This window comes from Equus quagga, chromosome 5, assembly GCF_021613505.1.
Source record: "Equus quagga isolate Etosha38 chromosome 5, UCLA_HA_Equagga_1.0, whole genome shotgun sequence".
Taxonomy (NCBI): Eukaryota; Metazoa; Chordata; class Mammalia; order Perissodactyla; family Equidae; genus Equus; species Equus quagga.
The window spans coordinates 100,785,504-100,806,505 of NC_060271.1; positions in this window are offsets into that span (position 1 = coordinate 100,785,504).

Consider the following 21,002-nt stretch of genomic DNA (forward strand, 5'->3'; position numbering starts at 1 on the left):
GTTTCGGTTTTGCAAGATGAAAAAGTTCTAGAGATCTGTTGCACAACACTATGAATATGTTTAACTATTGAATTGTACACTTAAACGGGAGGCTGCCCCGTGACCCGGGTGGTTAAATTTTTGTGCACTCTACTTCAGCGGCCCTGCTTTCTGGGTTCACATCCCGGCCTGGACTTGCTCTACTCATCAGCTAAGCTGTGGAGGCATACAAAGTAGAGGAAGACTGACACAAATGTTAGCTCAGGGCTAATCTTCCTCAAGCAAAAAAAAAAAAAAAAAAAGAGGAAAATTGGCAAAAGATGTTAGCTCAGGACAAATCTTCCTCATCAAAAGAAAAAAAACGTTAAGATGGTAAATTTAATACTATGCAAGTTTACCACAATACAAAAATAAATATTAAGAAAAAATAAAATAATCCACATAAGTGGAATTTTTTTGGTGTAGCTTTGTGTCACCACCGAAACACAAAATAAACACGTGTTTTTCCCTTGCACATAGTAAGAGGGGCGGGGACACTTTTCAGGAGCCTTTGGAAGGCCTTGGAAAGCAGAACAGGGAAGGGGGAAAAAACTTGTGGAAAACTACAAAACCAGAGACATTTTCTCATTTTCCTAGAGCCGCGGAGCACTGTGCATACAGACTTTGCAATCAAACCTCACACCTAACGGTTAAAGGATTCAAGCAAAGATTGCAGATTTCTCTCTGGAGCCATTTCTTGGGGTTGGTGGGTTTCAGGAACGAGGTAATTTCATACTGGTCTTCTCCAGCCAGCCAATTCATGTTGGTAAGACACAGTTCTTCCTTAGTCAACAATAAGCTTACTTACCTCACTCAGGACCCGAGTGAGAAAAGAAACAGGTCCTTTGGCGGCTTCTAGGCACCCAAAGCCATTCACTGCCAGAGCAAGGAGAAACTTCTTGAGTCACAAAGAAATACCTCCAGCCCATAAAGAACACTTAGCAGGGATGAACTTATGAAATTAGCTTTTTAGATGTTTAAAGAAAAAGAAAGAGGAAAGCTAAAGGGTCTCTCAAGAACCCGTCAACCATATTCATATAGCTCCCTCCCCATGGCCAGCCTACCATCTTTCTAACTGAGATTTTGCCCCCTAAGTGAAAGGTCCCCAAGCTGAGATAAACAACTGGACAAATTTTGTGGAAATCCCAGTGAATAACTTTGAAGAGTCTGGAATTTTGGCAGTGTCTGAGAGATTCACCAAAAGTCTATATGATTCCCAGAAGGATTGGACCCAGCCTTGCTTAGAGCAGAGCCGAGGGGCCCAATGACCTCTTAAGACTTCTTCTAGGATTCAGTTCAACAAACTTTGCAGGAAGGAGCTGAGAGTGTAAACTCCATGCAGGCTTGTGGCTAGAGTGTCCCGTTTTACTTTTTTAAAGCCCGTGGAGAACTAAAGGAAGCTTTGAGAGGTGATGGCGGGGAGAGAGGGATCCCCAGATTTAGTGTCCCTAGAGACATTGATGTTTTGGCCACAGAGGGCAGCAGAGGTCATCACTATGCAGAGCTCCAAAGCTGCTTAGAATGGGAGCAAACTGCCCATCTCCCAGCAAATCTTCGCACCTGTCTCCCAGCTCTAGACTGGACTGCTTGGTGACAAAGGCTGTGGCACCAGGGCAACACCCACTTGTTTTAACAAGGGACAAGACTGGGGCTCTAGCTTCCTCTATCCTCTGGAGAGCACAGCCCGAGGAGAATGGGATGGAGATAAGGAGTTAACTTAAAACTTGGTAGAGAGCAGGTACCTGGGATGCCGTGGGCGGGTAGAAGGAAAAGGGCCTCAATAATGCCATCAAACTAACGGACAGTCTGATCCAGGTGGTGGTTGGAAATTAGGCTGGAATGGGTGAGATCTAACAGAGGAGCTCTTGGAAGGCTGGGCTATTTCTTTAGTATTTTACAACTTTTCATATCTTGTCACATGTCAGGACTGGGACGAGGGTGAGGCAAGAAAGGCCCCTGGGGTGCAAAATTTAAGGAAGCACTCATTCTCAGGGTCATGCAAGTCCGTGGGCTAATCCTGGCCCTGCCGCATATGTTGTCTCATGTAATACCCATCTAGCCTTTCTCTGGCCATATAGTTGGTTTTGGTTTTGGGGTGGGGAGAGCATGTAGGCTAGGGAGCAGAGATGGGAGGAAGGACAATCTGGCAGAGGCCACGGCTCCTCTTCGATTGTAAAGCCATTACTGACTCATCCCTTCCCTCACATTTGCATGTCACTCCCTCTAAACAAAACCAACTCTTAAATTATAACTTTACAAAATCTATCTTCACATTCCTCGTCACTGAACTCCAGGACCAGAAAACCACACCCCCTGTGTTTGGCTTTAGGCCAAAACCATGGGATATTTCCAACAGACATATGCTATATCTACTGTTAAATGTTATGACTTTTGACCCCTCAAATCCAGAATTCGTCATCTTCCAAAAAGAGTTCTGTGATTCTTATTCAGGAAAAGGTCAAATATTTTTTTCAACTTGAATTCCTAAGTGCTTACTGATAAGAAGGATCCGGTTTTAAAGAACCCCACCCCCTCACATCTGGATTATCAATGACTTAGAGACTAACGTCTTCCATTTCTAGGTCTGGAGATAACATTTTTGCCTATGAAAGGTCTTGTGTGTTTATCGTTCTGTCATTCAGCAAACAGTGAAGGAGTCATTGGTCCGCGGCCACTGTGCTATGCTGCGTCAGGGAGAAAGAAAGGCATCAAACTGGTGGAAGAGAGAGCCAATGGTTCTCTCCCTCCCAGAGGAAGCAATCCAGTTGTACACACACTGCATTTCCCAGATTATGAGATACACTTTTACTCACTTTTTAAGGCTTCTGAAATCAATAAGCATCTTTTAATGTAGTAATGAGTCCTATTTTCTCCCCTAAGTTATTGTCAAGTTTATATATATTTCATATATTCTTAAAATTTTTTAAATATAAAAGTTGAGAGCAAAATCGTATAGTGTAAACAATAAGTGTTGTAAAAATTTGGTGGTGGTGCGTGGGACGGTGGAGAGAGTGAGTGGAAAAGCTAAGAGTCCCAGCCATGTCCACTGCCAGGACCCAGGGAAGCCTTGCCTACACTGGCCAGTCTGCCAGCTGGTGGGTGCTACCGCCAGGGTGGTAAAATCACAAACATGCAGGAGGAATGGCCAACAGAAGGGACATGCCAGCCCCATCTTAGAGAGAAAAAGGCACAGGCAGAAATTAAGGTGCCACTGTCCCTAAAAATGATGACATTGGGCCCTCAGCAGCACCGCCCTGGAGCCTGGATAACTAAGAATGACATAGAGTGGGGGTCAGAGACACCCTCCCCACTCCCGTAGTACAGCTTTGGCCTGTAATGGGGTGTTAAAATGGAGCTTTTTCCAGCTCAGTTTCACCTGAGGTCCCAAGACAATAGGTGCCAACTATCATCCCTTCAAAATATAGAACTAGAGAAAGAGTTTTTTGAAAATGGTTTTGCATGCTTTAGTCAATGCCCACCTCAAGGGAGGGCATGGATCGATATAGACAAGAACTAGATGTTGGATTTCTAGGGTAGAGTTATCAAGGTCGTGGAATTTTCCCTCCCCACACCATGGACAAAGGGAGGACACTCCATACTGTTGTCTCCAGGTCCAGGAACTGGGGCTTAGTGAAGACCATGGAGAGAGCTTGATACCTCTCCTCTTGAGCTTGAGGGACACAGGAGACGGCCCATGGGTGACAAATTGGCTGAAGTGGCCTGTTGCAGCCAGGTGGAGGGCTGGGTTTAGAAGTGACTCCCTCCCACCTACATCATGGGCAACAGTGCACATTCCAGATTTCCTGGAAGCTGACTCAAGGGGGAGATCAGTGTTTGGGGAGGTTTCTTGGAGAGTGCTCTTGGGATTAGCACCTGTGGAAGTAAAGAGAAGGAAGCAGGATTGGGCAGAGGGAGAAGTGGAGAAGTGAGGCAGCCTCAACAAAGGCCTCATCCAACCCCTGAGGGAGCTCTGAAGCTAGAATGGCCTTCAAAGTTGTCCCAAAGAGGGGTGAAGGGGCCAGGCCTTTATACGTCTGCATTGAACAATCATTGGGGCAGAAAAAGGTGGAGATGCCACTGGAGGCAGAAACTGATGGAAGATCACAAGTGGCCATGAAGGAGAGCCCTTCTGGAGCCGTGAGGGCGACAGTTGGAGGGACCATCAGAGCAATAGGCAAAGAACTCACAAAGATACCGAAGAGAGAAACAGCTGCCATGGCTAGAGAAAACCAAAGAGAAATTACACCCATGCTAGTAGAAAAGAAAAGACCTTTCCTACTCCTTAGTTTTCCTCCCTTATACCCTCCAGGGGCCAAGGCCAGCAGTAGGGGGATAGGAGTAGAGGTGCCAGGTGAGGAAATATCTTAGGATCCTCAGGCCTACCACCTGGCACCTGGCATAAAATGGGCACTCATAAAATGCTCATCAAATGAATACATGAATGTATGAACCAATGAACAAATGAATGTGTCAGTCAGGATTCTAAGTTACAAGCGACAGACACCATCTGTCCTCCTGTCCATACAAGCTGAGCTGGGGAGGACAGAGCTTTAACTCGGGATGAAGCTTGGAGTTTTTGTTATTACACTGGACTCAGACTTTTATTTAGCATGAGCAAAGGAATTTCTATTTTTACTATTTAAGAGTGGTTATAAAAGTCTTAGGACCTAAAAGAGGTTTTATGCAAAGTGGGAGCACAATAATCAATCAAATGGATTACTTACAAGTTTAGCAGAAGAAAATAATAATGTTGCCTTCTAAATATACTGTATAAATCCCACTTGTTCAACATAACTTCAGGGGCCCTTGGGCCCCTTCAAGTCTGTGCATGTGGATGATGTCAGAAGCCACAGCAATGCTGGTGACTCATTGGAAGGGACTCAAGAGGTGGCCCAGGGGGAAAAAAAAAAAAAACATGACAGTAGGCCCAGGAGATAGTGGCAAGGGTACTGACTCAATTTTGAAGGAGACCTTAACTATGGACATCACAGGAAGTGCTGTAGAAGATTAGGAAGAAAATAGCAGCTACAGAACTTGAGAAAAATGCTCCAGGGACTCCCAGAAATAAGTGATGGGGAGACTGCAAGAGAGAAAGATGTTTTGCTGTAAGAGTCAGCCAAATGGGGCAAATAAAGGCAAGAGTCAGCCAAATGAACAATCTATTTACATCTTGCGCCATATGCTTTCTTAATTCATTCATGGTAATAGACATTTTTCTTTCTTCTTAGCCCCTCAACATCTAAACCTTAGCATGTTTCTGTGTTTGCAGAATTCCTCACCCTATAGAGAAAGACCTGCCTTCCACTATAGGAAGTGAAAATGCCATGTACTCCCAGCTTCCCTGGAACCCTGACTATGGACATGTGACTCAGGTTCTTTGAATCAGACACGTCTACCCAGACTTTGAATCTAGTTATTGGGGGAGGCAGGCACCTTGCAAAGTGGGCGGCATGTTGGTGACAGCATCTTGATGCCAGCAGTTCTGGCATCAACATCCAGAGTTGAGAGTTGGTGGGTTGGCCACGCAAATTGCAGTTGTCTGCAGTGGCAACTATGGTCTTCTCATGGTTGCCATTTGGAGCTTTATTCCTGGTTGCTGAACCTCTGAGCCTGACTTTCCAGGAACCCAAGAGATTTTGCAAGATACCCAGAACTTTTTAATGAATCATTTCTCCTCAAGTTAACTGGAGATAATTTCTGTTACTTGCAGCTAAGAACTTTGGCTGCTATACTCACTCATTCATTCGTTACACTATTTACATGATCAGCATGTGTTGAATGCTCACTATATGCCAGGCACCCTGCTAGACATTGGTGATACCAAGATCGATGAAACATGTTCCATTCTTCAATGAACTTACAGTCTGGTATGAGTTCCTTGAATGACTAATTTTCTGTCTCTGGAACTCAGTTTCCTTTTCCTTAAAGTGAGAGGGCTGGATCTTTAGAGTTCCTTTAAGCTCTGACATTTGAATTGTCTATACATCACTGAATTAAGTGGTGGTCTCTGCCCCCTTAGCCTCAGCTGGCAAGATGTGAAGCCATCTATAGACTGCTTAGGGTCAGGCCATAAACTGCGTATTCAGGGCTTGCATATCCTACACGGGAAACTAGCCACTCTGGGCATCTTGTCTAGGTAGATGGTCTGTTAAGGTTTGACTTGGCAGGAGTCGGTCTCCAGCATCTTCTTGCCTTACCTTCTCTCGATTTCCTCATCTAGAACGGTTCTCCTGTCAGCCTCAAACCACACCTGTGGCAGACAACAGAGCACCTGGCAGTGTCTGCGAGGGAGCTGAGGTACTGAGAGAAGATCGTGGTCACGTCTGCCTACTTTCCAGGTTTAAATCTCAGATTTAAACTAAGAGTAGTGAAAAGGAAAATGGGAGGAAGGGGCTCCAGAGCCTCAGAAATAGCTTTTCCCCCAACTCATCATCATCGTGTCTGCCCAGCAAACCCACTGCAGGTTCAACAGCCAGTCAGAGACAGCAAGAGACAACTGAGGCTTTGGACCTAATCAAATTGATAAGGATGGCTATGTGCCACTGAAGTGATCTGGATCCTGCAGGAGTTTCATTTTGAAACTTATTAATGCACAATGAATGAGGAAAACGTTTGTCCCTTTATGATTTCCAGAGCTGTATAAAGGCCCTTTCCGTCTGCATTATCCTGGGGTCTGAGGTTGGGTCCTTCTGTAGTGTTGGTGTTAGCAGCGAGAGTTTCAGGGGCAACTTCTAAAGCACACATTAACATACCCCAAAATGCACTGGCACGTACACACATCCACATCCACATGGACCTCCCAGGTGCCAAGCCAAGAAATAAGTTCCCACACAAACCTCATTTGAGACTTTTCATTTCTCTTGAGTGCATACCTCTGTCTTTGCCCTTTGAAGAAAACCAGGGATGCAATGCTGAGAATGTGCCTGTAAATACCTAAGACTTTAAACTCCGAGGATTTTCTCTTGGTCTCCCTCGGAGGGTTGTCCTCTCTGGCGCATGAATGCTGGGGTTGCAAGCCCAGCTGTGCCCATGGTGCTCAATGATCTAGCCCAATGGAAGGAAGAGCAGGCACAGGCATTTCAAAACCTTTAGACAATGGGTCTTGGCATGCCCTATCTTAATGGTTAATTTTATATTATAGCAGATTAGCCCTCCTAATTATTCTGTCTTAGGCTAAATTAAAATTACTATTAAGATAGTAATTTGTGGTGGAGAGATGCCTTCTGACATGAACACATGCCAGTGGTAAAGCTCTAAGTAGATGACGCCAAGGCAGAGCCCCAGAGCTCGTTGTATATGAGAGCATTACAAAGTGAAGCTCGGAGGCCCAAGGCTTAATAATTAATAATTTAATAATGAAGGCCATAATTAGAAGAGTACTGGAAGACCCACAGACACACACCATCTTCACCTAAGAGTAGAAAGTACGTTTTAAAAGTAATAAAATGATAGCAGTTACAAAATTCAACTTTCAGAATTCACTCTTCAAATTCCATAGCACTTGAGGCATCATCCCCTTTGACGGTGTGTGTTCTAATCTTTGTTTAATTATTTAATTTCATTCATTCACTCTCCCATTCTTCAGCATTTATTGAGTGTCCAGCTCATTCTCATCAGCGTGGTTGAAACTCAGCTGAGAAAGATGAAGAACACACAGCCCTGCCTCTAAGGCTCACGGTCTACTGTCGAAGCCAAACTTGTAAACAGATACAATACCACACCTAAGAAGTTAAAACCCTGTTTTTCTGGGAGTTCAGAATGGGGAATGATTCTGTCTGCTTTGGTTGGTTGGTGGGGGGAGGTTAGGGAAAGCTTCCAGAAAGGGTGACACTTTGCCTGGATCTTGAAGGGTGACCAGGAGTTTGCTAGTCAGAGAAATGGCGGAAGAGCATTCTGTTCTGAGGGGAGGGGCTCTTGGAACTTTGAAAGCAAAGAGCAGAGCATACCAAAGCAACACAAAAGACGCCTCGAGGAGGTTTATTATTGCTGTCCTTCTGAGCTTATCAGCTATTACTGGCTTTGTATAGCACTTAGAACATCTGAATTAGTGCCTGATAGAGCCTTTTGAGGATGACAGTGACACTGTGAGGAATGGGATCTGACCCTCACCTTTTAGCCATGACGTTCCAGCTTTCCCACCATGGGTTTATTCCCAATAATTAGGTGGCCATTGTGGCAATAATGGCACCAATATACAGTGGTGAGCATTTCTCTGCAAACTCTAGGTGCATCTGTGGAAGACAGCATGGATGTCCTTGACCTGGGCAGCCCTTGGCTCAGGTCACCAGATACCTTCTTCCAGTCCTTCATAAGAAAAGTTTATCTTTCTTGTTCAGTTCAATTTTTACAAAATCTTCATGCTCTCTTTATACTGAAATTTTGCATAATAAACATTAGAATCAGAGCAAAATTCCTGTGGGTTCTAGAATCTCCTGAGTACACCTCTTCTAAGCAAGGAACCAATTATTACAGCCTGGACTTTGGAGGGGTAACTGATTGGTATGTATGGCCTTGGGAGTAGTACAGAGGGGTGGCTGTAGAGGCCGTAGCATCTTGGGGATGTTAAATATGGTCAAAGGCAAATCAAACTCTCCCCTACAGTCCAACTCCAGGGTTATTTAGGTATAAGCAGCATGGGGGAGGCCCCTGGAGCTGGGAAGAGTGGCCTTAGTGTGAGTCTGGGGGCCCTGTAAGTTTCCACTCAATTTCCTGCCCTGGGCAATCCTGCCCCTCACCTACTCTCTGTGACTGCTGCTTCTCGTCTTTTTCTCCTCTCGACTTCTTCCTTTCTCTTTCCAGTCCTTCTTTCCCAATGAATATATCTTTTTCCCCAGAAGGTTCCACCAAGTTTCAGGGCTTCAATGACCAGACTTTTCCCAACCATGATGATCACAGAGATAAGAAGGCCCTTCCATTAGTCTCTGCATAAGAGAGAGCAGAACTGATCAGGCCCCTCCCCGCAGGCTGGCTGGACTGTTTGTGAGGAACCAGAGGGAAAGACACGTGGGAGGTTATGCTCCAGCCAGCTTCTGTGGCTTGAAGTCACTCAGGCAGGTACAGACAACCCAGCACAGTGCTAGGCCCTCGGGGTAGCCTGAGGTGGGCGGGGGACAGCAAATTCTGGAGAGGTATGGCAGAGAGAGCTCGAGAGAAGGCCAGGAACAAACAGATCCCATTTCCCATCTGTTTCTAAATCTATTTTTCTTCCAAATTAAAGGAGACCTATCTTCCTCACAAGGTGAAGAAATTAATGAGACATGGAAAGGTCTCTAGCCCTATATAACTAGAAGGGCTTGATCCCACTGAACCTGGTCCACGTGAGCTCAGGTGCTCCCAGCTGGGGTAGAGCTGGAAGAGGAAGCAGTTTAAATGGTGCCCTTTTCTCTCTTAGGCCCAGAAGTCTGTATATAGGAGAGTGCTGTAGAGCCCACCGGGTGGGGCTTGCAGTCGGAAGCCTGGAGCCCAGGGTTTGGTCTCTACTTCTTAGGTGACCACTGACCCATTCAACATCTCTGAGTCCCAGCTTCCTTGTCTGCAAGATGGGAATACTAATAATTCCTACCTCAAAGACCTAGGGACAGGATCAGATGCAATCCTGTGCCAGAAGTGCCTTATAAACTACAATACAAATGTGATTATTAATATCCTATCAATATCATAGTGTTTCTTGCACCACTTTGGATTTCCAAAGGGAGAGCATTAGCAAGATAGAATAGTCTCAGAATGGACTGAGAAAACTGAATCTTGCAAACTAAGATCATGCAAATTTAGTACATTTTAAAACTTAGTTTTTGAGATCATTTTAAATCAGTTTATCTTAAAATTAAGAGGCTTTTTTCTTTTGGCTGAGGAAGATTAGCCCTGAGCTAACATCTGTGCCAATCTTCCTCCACTTTATATGTGGGTTGCCACCACAGCATGATTGATGAGTGGTGTAGGTCTGTGCCCAGGATCTGAACCCAGGACCCAGCACCAAAGCAGAGTGCACTGAACTTAACCACTTTGCCATGGGACCAGCCCTAGAGGTATTTTTTAAGAGTCAAGCAAGACCGCTCCCCCTCCCACCCCCGTTCTTTGCCATTGCTAAATTAGCCTACTTCTGGAGGGGAGGGCCGCTGTTACCCCTCACCACCCACTAGGGTAGGGCTGTTTGGGTGAACTCCTTCTGCTTCTCCCAGAGCAGATGGGTGGGGACAGGTAAGCCTCTGGTTACATTTTTAAAATAGTGTTGAGAGAGGGAAGGAGTGGGGCAGGGAGGCCCACCTGACAGGAAGGGCAGGTTTTTCCGCCTACCTCCCTGCCTGCAGCTTAAGGCAGCCCCAGCAGCTGAGTCCCACACCCTCTCCCCTCGTCACCCCAGAGTTGCTGTCTGCCCAGCCCCACACATTAGAGGTCACTACACTGGCCCCACACAGCCTTTCCCTAAGAATCTGTTCTTCCCACTGATTTTCCCTTTTCCCCAGGGGCTTCCTCCCACCTAGAAAGAAATGCCTTCTCCTAGCTCAGTTCCTACATCCAGGTCCAGGGCAGCCTCAGCCACTCAGCCAGTCATCGGCTAGGATCTGGCAGCGCCGAAAGGATGGCTCTGCTGGGGAAATGGACAGCGGGGCGAGGGTCTGCCTAGGTCACCCGGGCAAGCTGACATGTGGGTTCAGGCTGTCCTTGGCACTCCCAGTGGCCCTGTCCTAGCTGCCTTCTATGCTCTAGAGGGACCCAGGACCCTGAGTCCCAGGCCCAGGAAGGGAAGCAGTCAGGCCCTCTGGCTTCTCCACGGTTGCAACTGAGCCCGTGGCATCAGCCTCTTCCACTGTCTGCATCCATTGACCCTTAACCCCTGGCCAGCTCCTGGCCAGCTCCTTCCTCAGTAGCCAGCACTGCCCCTCTGCTGGGCATAGACACGGCTGTGTCTTGCTCTTGAATTATTCTTGGACCTGCACACTTCCTGCCTCCCCTGCCACACCTCTCACCCAGGCCCTCAGGTAATACTTGCTGACTGATTGATTATTTGTCTTTTGATGGATTGAATGACAAACTAGCCCCAAGAGGTCTAAGCTTGTCCTTGATCATCTCTGACCCGAGGGGTTCCCAGGATGTCTGGAGCACTAGCCCTCATGGAAAGAATGTTGGAGAGATACACCGAATGCTTTAGGGCTGTAAGTCTGAGGACTGGGGCACACAACCTGATTTGGCTGACCTGGGCCGACTGCCAGTTCTGCAACTCGTCTGATAGCCTTGGACAAATCCATTACCTTCTCTGAATATCAGTGTCTTGGTCTGTAAAATGGGGATGATGATACCTACTAGGAGGGATGCTCAGAGGATTACATGAGCTTTAACGCGTAAACAGTATTTAGTCACAAAAATCACATAAATACCACCCAAAGTGTATGTGCGGATAGAATCTGGCTTCGAGCATTTTTTTGTTTTGTTGAGTTACTTTTGCTTCGTGCACATGTGTTTAAACAAAATTCCCTTCCATTGGAATCCAGCCTGCAGGGCTGGGGCTGGACACAAGTGACATGGGCTGGAGGAAAACTAAAACCTTTTTTGATGTGTCACAGGCTTTCTTTCCCAATCCAGGGAGACCTCCCTATCCCTCACGCCCCATCGCCCCCAAACCCCGACCAATGCAACAACACAACTAACACACAAACACCCCCAGGGTGTTCTGTTGATCCCACACCTCTCTTGAGGAAGTCAGGACAAGGTGCTTATCTCTATTCTCCTTAAGAGGCAATCGCCTTGGAGAAGCGAAGCAACTTGGCAGTAGGGCTGGCTGGAAGCTGGTCTTAGTCCCAGTCGTTGCTCTCGTTCCACTGCACAGGGGGCAGCTTCAGCAGTAGCAAAGGGCCACTCTCTCAGTGGGGCCTGTGCTGATCAGTGACGTCCAGTTAGAAGCTGTCTGGTCACGTCGTGGCCTGGGAACAGAGGGAAAGGATCTGGTTGGCACTGGGGTCACTTGGTTGGGTTTGGCCTCATTAACCAAATTAGCTAACCATTCCCTGTGCAAGTGATGTCTCAGAAGCTGCCCTGTTCATGGAGGAAATTAACTCAAGTTATTATTATACAGACCCCACTTAATCAATTGAATTTAGTGAGTGTCTAATACACTGAAGGACAAGAAGATACCATAACCTTTGATTTTGTATAGCCCCTTGTTCTTTAAAGGTAACTTTTTAAATGGTTTACCACTGATTGCCACCATGTCTTTATGACATGAATAGCATGGATATTACCATTGGCATCTTACAGACAGATAACACAGAAGAGAGACAGAGTGATGCTTCCGAGATCACACACAGCATTTTGAGGAATCCAGGGCTCCTATCTCGGCCCCTTGTTCTGTTTTGTTTGGTTTTCTCTTGTCACTGCTTCAGCCTGTTCTCCACACAGCAGTCAGAGTCATCTTTAAATCTCAAACGAGACCACGTCACTCCCTTGTTTCACCCTCTGATGGCTTCCGTTAGACATAGAATGCAATCCTGGTGCCTTAACCTGGCAGAGCTGCTGTTCCTTCTCCAAGCACCTTTCCTGCCTGCCTCTCAGCCTGCTGCCTTCATTCTACCCATCTCTATGCCTTTGCTCACGCTGCCCCTTCTCCCTCACGGGATCTTCACAGGCTGTGAAGAGCCTGCCTCCTTCTCATCAATCCCAGGGTCTCCCCAGACTTCCAGCCCACTCTGACATACTGGCCTAGGTTTGCTCTCTCGATTATGTTTCTTTCTTGTCTCCCAGCATCAGAACATCAGCTTGGTGGGGTTAGAGACTTCGTCTTGTTCATGCTGCATCCCCAGTACCTAGAGTGGTACCCGACACACAGCAGGTAATCAATAAAGGTTTTTTGAATGAATGGATATTATACTGCATTGATAAGAGAAAAAGAGAAAAAGTCCTGGGGGAGAAAGGTTGTTGACTATGGGAAAGAAGATGCCTAACCTATGTGAATAGCATCTGTGAGAGAGTGCAGGAGCCCTGCTGGGTTATCCCATCCCTGCCCAAGCTAACGTTCTGAGCTGCAGTCCTCTCTCACCCTACAGAGCTAACCAACAGACCAAATGCAGCAGTAACTCCAAGCAGACCCTGACTCTAAATCAGGCCTTAACTCTAAGCCTAACTGGCAGAGTAACATCTCCTCTAACTTTAACCCTGCCCCTAATCATCACCTGAACCTGCCACTCTCATCACAATGGCAAATCCATAACCAGCGTCCCTTCTACTCAGCAGGCCAATCACAGGCCCAGGAACCAGCAGACCCCACTCTCGTCTCAGTTCTGCCATAACTAGCCTTAACTAACTCGGCCTCAGTTCCGTTAGTAGATGCTGCCATGGAGGTGTGGACTAAAATCAGAGACACGGAAAGCTGGAAAAGACCTTGGAGATCATCTAATTCCTTCCCTTTGTGGGTAACATTACAATTAACAAGTGCTATCATTTATTTTCTGTTTGTCCCCTTGGTTCCTCTTTCTTTTTTCTTGTCCTCTTTTGGATCGTCTCTGTATTACCCAGTATTCATTTTACCTCCTCTATTGGCTTTTTAGCTAAACCTCTTTGTTTTTTATATTTTAAGTATTTGTTCTAGAGATTACAATATGCATCCTTATCACAGTCTACCTTGAATTTGCATATAAACCACTATAATTCCCATGTACCACCCCCATCCTTTGTTCTATTGTTTTCATACATTTTATCCCTTGGCTATATTATAAGCCCTATGATACATTATTGTTGTTATTGCTTTAGACAATTTTTTTTTAAAGAAATTAAGAACTGAAGGTTATTTTCTTAAAGTTATTCATATAATTAAATTTCTGGTGCTTTTCACTCTTTTCTGTAGGCCAAGCTTCCATTTGCTATGATTTCCCTTCAACCTGCAGAACTTTACAATTCTCTCTCCACCTCTGTGGACACTGTGGCCTCTCTACTCTTCTATCCCTGCATCCGCGGAGGCTCCAAATCTGCAAGTTTCCATGCATTTCCCACAGTGCAGTTAACTGCCAAGATGAAATTTTAAGCATTTCCAAACTCCCTAAGGATGGGTCCAGATGGAGCCATGAGAGAGGAGAGGGCGAGTAACAAGGGGCCTCTCCTCTTCCTCCTTCCTACACCACCTCCCCCTTCCCTGACTCTACCCTCGCTCTAAAGGGCATCTGTCTGACCCCAGAATGCAAGATTAAGCTGCTACATTTATTTATTGTTTTTACATCTGTTCCTTCCTGGAGGAGGGAGGAGAGCAGGAACCCTTTAAGCAGAGGCTGGATCCCTCTCAGTCATCCTCATCCATCTCAGTGCAGGCCCTGTGCTAGGTGAAGAGAAAGGCAGAGGTGGAGAAGGCTGCGTGGAAGTCAAGGAGCTCATACACTACTTGGGAGACCACGTGCACTCATCCTAAGGAACTTAACAATCCAATCTTTTCCCTTTTTCCTTCCTCTCCCTCCTCTTCTCCTTTCTTTCCTTGCCAACTAGCAAAGGTTGATAGAAATGTGGGTTGGAATAAATGTAACTGGGTAAGAAAAGATGATCAAAGGAGTCCTCAGATTCTGGACTCTGCTGACAATGTGCCTCCCAGGCCCTGCCTATCCCTACATGTCAGTGCAAGAGAAGACAAGGAGCCACTCAAAGCCTCGGGAACATACGAAGTTGTGCAGCTGCACACAGATTTGGGGAGGTTCTGGGTAAATGCTGGAGGCAGTCCTCTGAAGAATTATGAAGGGATGAAGGATGCTAGGAACACGTCCCTAATCTTGAAAGAAATGATTGGAAAGAGGCACAGCTGGCACCAGGCCAGACCCCTTCCTGGCTTCCAAGGCCCCCAGCACTTTGTTCCTCCTCCTCCAATAAGTGTCCCCAACCCCTCCAACAGCTGACTTCTACTCATCCTACAGAACACACGCGAGTCCCACCACTAAGACTTCCTCAGCTGCTGTTAGCGGTTCCTCTCCTCTTCTTCTTTTTTTCTGATCAAGAATTCTGGAGCCATAAGACCTGGGTTCACATCCCAGCTGGACCAATGTCTGGCTGGGTGACTTGGATAATTCACTTTCCTCACTGAGTCTTGGTTTCTTCGTCTGTAAAAATGGAGATATTTTCTTCTTTGTTTGGAAAATTCTTCAAGAATGAATATGACAGGTATAAGCTTAATATCCTTAAAATATAAAGAGTTCATCTAAAACAGTAAGAAATACACTAAGGTAAAAACAATAAGTGGATGGAGTCATGAACAGATAATTCCAAAAAATGAACTACAAGTAGCTAATAAACACTTCAATACATGTTTAATAGCATTAATAATAAAAAGTGAAAATTAAAGCACATTTTGCTTATGAAAAGCTATTAGAGTTTTAATCTATAATAATCAGTATTGCAAAAGTATGGTAAGACAGTTTCTGCTTGATAGTTAGGAAAGCTTTTTGGAACACAACTCGGCTATACGTATCAACAGCTTTGACAGTGCTTGCACATTTTGACCTAGCAATTTCACTTCTAGGAATTTGCTTGAAAGATATAATCAGAGATGAGGTCAAAGATTAATACTCACAGATGTTCTGATATTCATAACAGAGTTATTTTAGGAAATTTTTGGAAACAAAAATCTAAATGACCATGAGTTAAAGAATGCTGAAATGTGTATGGTACAAACTTAAACTGGAATTGCACAGCTATTAAAAATAATATTTTCAAAGGTAAATAATAATATAAGAGGATAATACAATGCTTGCTGATAAGCAGGATATACTGTATATACTGTATAATACCAATTTTATGAAGCTATATTTATGCTTATATATATATGTCATTGGAAAAAAGACTAAGAAATAAACACTCTAAAATGTTACTAATAGTAATTTGAAAGATTATGGATGCTGTAATTTTCTTTTTTTATATTTTCTAAATTTTTCACAAAAAGCAAATGTAACTTTTAAAATCAGAAAATAAAACTACTATTTAAAATCACAATTACAGTGTTTGACCCAGTAACTCCTCTTCTGCAAGTCTATCCTAAAAAAAATCTGAAATTCAGAGGAAGATATTGATACAAAGATGTTATTGAACCATTATTTATAATTTCAAAAGACAGAAAAACAGATGTCCAACAGTTGGAGAAAAGTTAAGAAACTAATTGTATATCCACATAATGGGGCACTGTGAGGGCACTGCAGATGCTTTTTTTTAGAATTTTTAATGATATGCAACTATTTTGTTATGTAAGTCAGTAAAGAAAAAAGAATAGAAAATTATATACACATGTGATATCACGTGTGTTTAAAATGAATTTTAAAAAACTAGAACGTACACATATAAGTGCTCACAATGGTTATATCTTGGTTGTGAGATGATAGATGATTTTTCTCTTCTTCCTTGCACTTTTATATTATTTTCTATACCATGTCTATAATGAACGCTAATTACTTCATGACTAGAAAGAAAAAACCAGGAAAAAGAACAATGGAGAAGGGGTGTGAGAGGAAATAACTCCTGTGTTGGGGAATGCAGCTAATGACAATTATCTCACAAGGTCGTTGGAAGATTAGATGAGGTAACAGATGTGAATGTGACTAGCACAGTGCCTGGCACACAACAGGTGATCAATAAATGCACGTTCACCATCCCTCTCCTTCTATCCCCACACCCATCTTTCCCCTTCTGACCCCAATGCACCACTGGCAGTCTGTCCTGCTCTCCTTTGCTGGAGTAACATTTGTCTCCACGGTGGGTCTGTTGGCCCAAGAGGCCTGAGTTAGCTCCTTCCCACAGCTCTTCCTTACAGGCAAGGCGCTGGAAACTCTGGGCAGCCTCGCTGACCAGGGACCAAGGAACGGGGATGACACCTGCTTCCCTCTGCCCAGACAGCGCATGCGTGACGTTTCTTCTCAGGGATGACTGGAGGTAAGGTTTCCAAGGGGTGAAGGAGTGAGGGGTGAGTTTCTTTGTAAATGGGTAGTTCCCTTCCCCCCTTTCTACCCTCTAGTCTAGGACTGAAGAACACCCAGGCAAAGAAGGCAGGGAAAACGGCAGGATTGAATGGCTCCAAGAAAGGTTCCCCTGCCAACCGTTCCTCCCTTGCTGACAACTGGCGTTCCACCATCAAAGCTAGATGATGGTTCAGTAATGCTTTTTCCAAGCACCTCTTGCAATGCAGATTCCCTTTGGAGGACAAACATGTTACGTCTTTGATCCCTCAATATGCATATATTTATCAGCTCCTCTTCAAAAGGGATGTGTGTGACAGCCCCAGCATATGGCAGCTGAGCAGGGAACTACTGAGGATGGGCATATCTGGGGATGGGGTTCTGGAATCTTTCCATCAGCAAACCCACCCTGAGTCTCCTGCCATGTACCAGGCATCACTACCTCATAGAAGATGCAGACTGACAGAAGCAAGGTCGGGTCCTGAAGTCTCTTACTCTATGAATGGAGAATTAAACATGTGAAAAATGACAACAAAAACACATAGAATAGAACTTCAGGCTGGAAGGGACCTTAAAAGCTCTTGAGGTCAGTGTCTAATTGGTTATTAAATTACTGTAATAGGTAGTAAGCACAAGTGATACAAGGCTCAGAGATGGGTTGGCCCAGGACTGTCTGGGCAGGCTTTGTACATGGAAGGATTTGTTAGGACTGGATAGGTGGTGAGCAACAGGAAAGGTTCCAGGACGGGTGAAGCACAGAGCCGGGACAATACTTGAGGCGCAGTGGGTAGACTGTTGGAAGGAGGTTGGTGATGGGGAGGAGTAAGAAAAACTGCACACAAGAGTGTTATGGTCAATTTTGAGAGGCCCCAGGACACCAGGTTTGGGTGTCCTGACTTTGTCGTTTGACAATGAGAGTCACTTCTCCGAGGAGAGGTGACTTGGAAAACAGAAGTTTCTGAAGATGATTCTAACATTGGCAGGAGAGGGTAGGAACTGATAGGGGGTGGAGAAAGGGCAGTGAGCCAGAAGACATTCCAGGCCATCCAAGTGCGAAGGCATGGATTAGGACATGGAAGTGGGAAGGGGAGGGAAAGGAGAGGGACTTTCAAGAGAAGACTGGGCAGGCCTTGGGGGCTGAGTGCTGGCCGGCCTGCCCACTGCACTCTTTGCGAGTGCCACTGCCCCGGGAATGCTCAGAGTCCCTGGGGGAGGGGCAGGAAGCACATTTCTGACCGGGGTTTCCAGGAGTTGTGCAGCCAGCCTCAGAGTGGCACCCAGGGCCAGGGTGGAGTCAGGGAGAGGGGCAGCCTCTCCCATTCTCTTGAACAACAATGCCCCTTGAGCCAGCCATTTTCTGTAGTTAAAATGATGGCCTTTCTCCCCGCCAGTCCCTCACCCACAGGAAATCCGTGTCCCGGGAGTCCACAGCTGTGAATACAGTCTGTTAAATAGCCAAGGGCAGGCCAAGGGCTGCCTGGCTCAGGCCCCTGGGGCCCTCTCAGGGGACCAAAGAGCCAAGCACTGCTCGCTCAGTCAGTCAACATGCCTTTACTGAACACCTACTCCATGCCAGGCAGATGCTGGATGCTGAGGACACAGAGGTGAAGGAGAGAGGGCCACAGACTAGTCACCAAATAACTGCAATGCAGCCAGACACTTGCCAGTCGAGGTCTGTGCCAGGGGTCATATAGGCAGAGGATGGGGCTGGAAAGATGAGGGGAAAGGGAACAAAGGCTTCCAGGAAGAGGTGATGCAGAATAGAATCTCAAAGGAAGAGTAAGGGCTTGTCAGGTGGACCCAGGTAGGAGGAAAGTGCATGGCATCCCAGGAGATGCCATGTGCCAAGGCCTGGAGCAGCATGGTGCACATGGGGAACCCCCAGTGTCGGGTCAAGCTGCAGGGTATGGTGCCAGTAGAATGGGGTGTGAAATGGGACTGGAGAGAGAAATAAGCCCAGATAATGAGGATACCTTTGGGCAGGCCAAGGTGTAAACTGCACATCCTGGAGAACCACTGGAGCACAGAAGTGGCCACTCACTGCTGGCCCTGCCTCAGGGAGATTTTTTTCTCTGGCTGAGCTCTGGGATTCCCGGTGAGGCACAGCTGACTGAAGGACAAGCCACCTCTGTCTAACGCACATTCCAACAGGTGGCCTCCCACTTCAGGGCTTGGCACAGCCCATGTCCTCTGCCTAAAATGCTCTTCCTCCAGGTGGCTGTTTGGCAATTTCCTCCGCCACCCCCAATATTGATTGCCCCACCCCTCTACTCTTTCTTTCTATAGCAATTAGCATTTGCTGTAAAATAAACTTACTTATTACCTCTTATTATTCACTGTTTCCCTGCTAAAATGGAAGCTCCAGAGGGCAAGGATCTTTACCTGTTTTGTTCCTTGGCTCTATCCAGCACCTAGAACAGTGCCTGGAAAATGCAGACACGCAGTAACTATTTGTGGAAGGAATGAATGAGCGAATGAATGAATCAAGGCAGAAACTGTCTTTGCAATCCCAGCGTCCAACTCACAGCTTGCCAGTAAGAAGTGCTATAATGTTTAAGGGAATGAAGGAAGGAAGGGATGAATGGGGCAAGAAGTGAATGCGCCCCCATTTCCGTTGCAAACCCCAAGGCCTGGTTTGGACCCCAGCGTGGCGCCGCCCCCTCATCTCCGCCCAGCGGGGCACTTGGCACGGCCCGAGGCGAACGTGCCACTCGGGGAATCAAGCCCTTCCTCGGCGGGGCCGCCCTGCCAGGCTGCCCGGCCGCGCGTCCCGGAAACGCCTCCCCACCAGGCTGGCCCGGCGCGGTTCCCCGGCGCGCGTACAATGGCTCGCAGGAAGGCCGCGCGGTCGCGGAAGCCTGGGCGGGGGTTTCTAGGAAGCGGCTCTGGCTCGCCTGGCCTCATCCCACCAGGAGAAGGAGAAGGAACGAGAAGGAGAAAGAATATGGGGTCGTCTCTCTCCTGGACCACAGAGACCCCCTAAACGGGTCCCCAAGCACTGAGGCCAGCCTGGTGTCCTGGCCCCCACTTGTAATTTAGAGTTACATTATTTTTATTTAGGTAAACAGAAAGCTACACGAAGCAACAAAAGTGTAAGGATAGGATTGAGGCATGAAGGCAACGGCCCTCAGCTCTGTCTGAAATGTTTATTCTTCACAAAATAAAATGACTGGAAGTGAAGGTGAAAAAAATAGCTTAAATTTTAGGTAATGAAAATATGGATGCTGGCTATATGTTCCTTTCACTTTTCTGTAACTTTAAAATATCTCAAGATTAAAAATGAAATAAACATAAGGAAGAGTGACAAGATTCATATTTTCTTTTCTGTGATGACTACTCGGAGGTTGGCTGAATTAATGCATGTCCTAGATTCCAGCCTTGGCACTTCTGTCTAGCCAGTTGAGAGACCAAGGCACCAGGACAGTTCTGTGGGCAGAAGAGATTTGTGGGAGGTTCCGGGTGGGGTGGAGTGGCGGCTGAGAGGCAAAGGCACTTTAAGGGTCTCTCAAGCCTCACGCCCTGCTCTTCCCACATAAAGGGCAGCCCCATTTCCTTGGCTTCCTGCAGGTTTTTTTCTGCCTCTGAGCCAGAGCTCAGTGGTTGCCACGTGAATTAGAGGGTAGAGGAGCTGGATGATCAGAAAACCAACACCTGAGAGGTGGTCTCTGGCAGGGGGGTCCAGCCCATGCCATCTCCTGGTAACTCAGGTCTGTATCTATCTCTGTAATCTCTCAGGGACTGGGGGCTTTATGAGCACGTTCGCGGACTCATCAGATACAGTGAAGCCCAGCACCCCTGAATAGCACCTTCTGGATCCCAGGAAAACACATGAAAATTTTTCAGATTCCTGTTTATCCAAAATCCAATGAAAATACAAACCACGGAAGGTTTTTCTTGCTTTTATGAGGAGACAAGGGAGAAATCTTTTCTTTCTTTTTTGTAATGTTCTGGGCATCTCTTAGGGTTTCATAGGGTTGGGGTGTAAACTCAGCCCCATCTCTTGAACCTCCATGAAATCAATGACTTTCTGGTGGTATCTTAGTCAGTTCAGGCTGCTATAACAAAATACCATAGAGT